General features: G+C 37.2%; 1 long non-coding RNA gene across 1 annotated transcript; it reads right to left on the minus strand.

Moving 5' to 3' along the window:
• Positions 1 to 2,871: 2,871 nt before the first annotated feature.
• On the minus strand, positions 2,872 to 3,861 carry LOC121050430. The gene is made up of 3 exons (XR_005802946.1): positions 3,759 to 3,861; positions 3,469 to 3,566; positions 2,872 to 3,324 (listed from the first exon to the last, which is right to left on the minus strand). It is a non-coding gene; the product is annotated as an uncharacterized LOC121050430 (long non-coding RNA).
• Positions 3,862 to 4,167: the final 306 nt, after the last annotated feature.

Here is a 4,167-nt window from a genome sequence, read left to right on the forward strand (position 1 = left end):
AAATCCTTTTTCTTTTAAATTGTTTATTTTGTCCACTCACGCTAACTTTTTTCGTCTACTTTTCCCTGGGCCTTTCGGTTTCTAATGTCCAGTTTGCAGGCATTATTAGTTGAGGTCGGGCGTACGTGGTTCGAGGCATAGTTGATGAATAGCTTCCGCACTTCTTCGTTTGGCTCTGATATATTGTGAGTTAATGTTTTGGGTAGTCCACTTTAGGGGGTGACTCGGCCAATTCTCGGTTGAGTTATCTCTAAGGTGGGCCCCGCAGGGCCACCTCGGATTTCAGGGTGAAATCCGGGGCGGGTCCTGTCAATTTGATCAGGACCCACCCCGGAATTATCCTCCTAACTCCAAGATGGACCTGCAGGGCCCACTTTTCGGGAAAATTCGACAATTACCGTCCAAATAATGAGTAAATCGTTAATTCTAGGTTCGGGACGTAACATTAACAGACTGTGTGGAATGCTTTAAGGGAAAAATAACTAATACTAGAAAGAAGACTGCATATAGAAGCCAAAATTTATTAGTACTCATACACACTTATATATGTGGACCATTTAGGCATCAAACTATCTGTGGGAATGTGTATGTTATCACATTCATTGATGATTTTTCTAGATATAGTTATATTTATCTCCTTTCAGAAAAGGCACAAGCATTGAAAGCCTTTCAAATCTTTAAGTCTGAGGTAGAAAATCAACTAGAAAAGAAAATCAAAACAGTGAGATCAGATAGAGGTGGTGAGTTCTATGGCAAGTACACTGAATCCGGCCAACAAAAGGGTCCATTTGCCTTGTTTTTGCAAGACAATGGAATTAAAGCTCAATATACAACACCCTATAACCCACAACAGAATGGTGTTGCAGAGAGAAAGAATAGGAGTCTTTTGAACATGGTTAGATGCATGATGTGTACAACAGGTTTGCCTAAATTTCTGTGGGGTGAGGCTTTAAAAACTGCAAATTATATTTGCAACAGGACACCTAGTAAAGCCATAGAAAAGACTGCTTTTGAGCTTTGGTGTGGCAGGAAACCTAGTCTTCATCACTGCCATGTTTGGGGATGTCATGCAGAAGCTAGGATTTATAATCCAAGCTTGAATAAACTTGACCCCAAAACTGTTAGTTGCTATTTTATAGGTTATCAAGATAAATCTAAAGGCTATAAATTATATTCTGCTCATCATTCACCTAGAATTTTTGAAACACATCAAGTAAAGTTTCTAAGTGAAAAAGTTCACAATACAAACCTTGAGGATTTAACCTCAGATTTTGAGGAAATTGTGTCAGATGAGAATATATGTGTAGCATTGCCTTTAGAACAAGATGTAACTGATCAAGTCACTGGTCGAGTAACTGACCAAGTAACTGATCAAGTACCTGTCCCTGATCAAGTAACTGGTCATGTAACTGACCAAGTAACTGTACCTGGTCAAGTAACTATACCTGGTTAAGTAACTGGCCACGTAACTGGTCAAGTAACTGATCAAGTACATGAACAAATCTCTGATGAAAAACCTCAAAATCCTCCAGTAGCTCAACCTAGAAGATCACAGAGAGCAAGAAAACCAACTTATGGGGGGAAGAGAGTAACTACATTGTCTATCTGCAAGAAGCAGAAATTGAAATGGACTGTGCAGAGGACAATGATCCAACTACATTTAATCACGCCATTGAAAGTAGTGAATCTCATCAATGGCAGCAAGCAATGGAAGCAGAAATTAATTCCATGAGTCAAAATGCAGTTTGAGAATTAGTTGAACCTGACCCCAACCAGAAGCCTATAGGTTGTAAATGGGTTTTCAAAACTAAAAGAGATGCAAATGGCAATGTAGAGAGACATAAAGCAAGGTTAGTTGCCAAGGGTTTTACACAGAAGGAGGAGTTGACTTTACTGAGACTTTTTCTTCAGTTTCTACAAAGGACTCGTTTAGGATAATCATGGCTTTAGTGGCTCATTTTGATATGGAGCTGCACCAGATGGATGTTAAAACAGCTTTATTGTTTTGTTTTGGAAATTATCATCTTGTTTTGAATATCATACTTGCTATCAAATGGCTTAAATCATGTATAGCATGATGTTAAGGTTCAAGCAATAATTTTAAGCCATCAATGTTCAGTAAATTTGCTTGAGTTTTTGGTTTTAGAAACATAAAGTAGGACCTAATATATGTTTACTTGTTGATACACATTAACATATATTGCATCACTTCTGGTTTGACATATGTGGATTGCAGGAGCTTGTGTTAGTGGTTTTGAAACTCTGCATTTTTGTTAAAATGTGTACTGTTTCTTGCACTGCATAAGTAACTGTGATCTGACTATGTCGGAATGGATTTTCGATTTGAGTTTGTCATCTAGCGCGCACTTCAGTAAGTTAAGTAGGTTTTGATGTTCTCTGGTGCAAATCATCGAGTATGATATGTGTGAGTCCAAGGGGGAGATTGTTAGATCAAATATGGACTTAACACATATCATCATAAAGTAATTGATGATTAGCTAAATGTCAAACCTAGTTTAACATGGATACAAACTGTAAATCAATACTTGTAACTTAATGGAAGAGTGTATCTATTCATTAAGGTAAGTAATCCTATTGCTTAGTCTACAAAAAAGGCTACAAGATTGTGATACATTAGGAATCTAACAATGAAACCTAAATCGACAAGGAATGCTTTAATGGGAAGCTTCTTGAGGTTTAAGTCTCATATATATACAGATGAATTGGTCCCTGATTACTACCGACGTTTTGCATATTGTTCTGTCCATTGAGAAGCAAGTTGGTAAGTAACAGAAGACCATATTCAGTGATCAAGTTTAGCAGCTGCATAAGATGGAATCCATGCCAATAATTGCTGAAGGTAAGCCTTGATCCCTTTTATGATTGTGTGCATATATTGTGAGCATGTATATGGTTTTTACAGGAGACTCAAAATAAATATGAATGGTCTCACAAGGAGGTGTGAATGTTAATGAGAAAGATGACTGCACTGCATATGTATGGCGAAACCATTGTATAATGTTTCTTCTCCTTTATAAGCCGAAGCTTATGCCCTCATGGAGGGTGTTTTGTTTGCATTAGAGATTTGGAGAGGCAGTATCCAGTGGTGGAGTTTAAAAGTGATTGCTTGATCTTAATCATCACTGTTAGGCGCAATGAAATGATACTCCAGAAGGGATCGAGCTCGTCTACAGTGAGAAGCCTGCAGTTTTGGTGAAGTTAATAAAATCTCCTTCCTCCAAGTAATCTAATGTCGTTGGAATGAGCCACGTCTGCCAAATATATCTAGGGTATTTCCTTCTTAACTGTGGTGTCGTTAAACTGCTTCAGAATCCCCAAAAAAAAAAAATGAACATTCTCAATCAACTGCGTTCTGTGCATAGAGGGGAGATGAAGATGCAAAATAAAACTGTTCATAAACTTCTTTCAGGTAATGATAAACTAGTAAGAGAAAGGGAACCTAGATACCTTGGTTTCTAGCCAATTTCCAAGATATATTGCAATCAAATTCGCAATCATCATTATATGAGCGAGAAGAATCTACCCCAGTTAAGTTTTTTTTTTTCCTGTATCATATTAAAGTCTTAATTCTTCAAAACTTATTTTTCTGGACAAAGAAAACATCAAGCAGATTTGAATCTCAAGATCCCTCTTAATGATTACCTGATATAGTTTTAGGGATAAAAACAAGATCATCTTGCAATTCAAATTTGAAATTCTTTTCGTGATAGAAATTGGGGAAGAGATAAAGAAAGGACCTGAGGAGAGAGAGTTTTAGCATTCGTTCTTCATTGAGGCTTCCAAATCCAGTTCATCATTCAGGGGGAAAAAACGATGGATTAATTCTTGAATTTTCTAAGAGAGTTAACGAACTAACGACAGCCTAACGTTAATTTAAGAAGGAAGGCAACTAACAATCTAATGTTAGCTGACGTGGCTTTCGCATAACCATTAGATGATCCTAGAGATCAGGATTTAATGAACTTCACCAAAACTGCAGGCTTCTCAATGCAGAGGAGCTCGATCCCTCCAGAAGTTTCTAAGTTTAATTTTGTCTGAATTAATTGGCTATGTCCTCTATGATGCAATTAGTGTGACCTATAAATTGGTTAGCCATAGTATATCTTCTTTCGAATAATAATTTTTAATAGGTGAGAGTGTGAGACT

The sequence above is a fragment of the Rosa chinensis genome, chromosome 7, assembly GCF_002994745.2.
Source record: "Rosa chinensis cultivar Old Blush chromosome 7, RchiOBHm-V2, whole genome shotgun sequence".
NCBI classification, from domain to species: Eukaryota; Viridiplantae; Streptophyta; class Magnoliopsida; order Rosales; family Rosaceae; genus Rosa; species Rosa chinensis.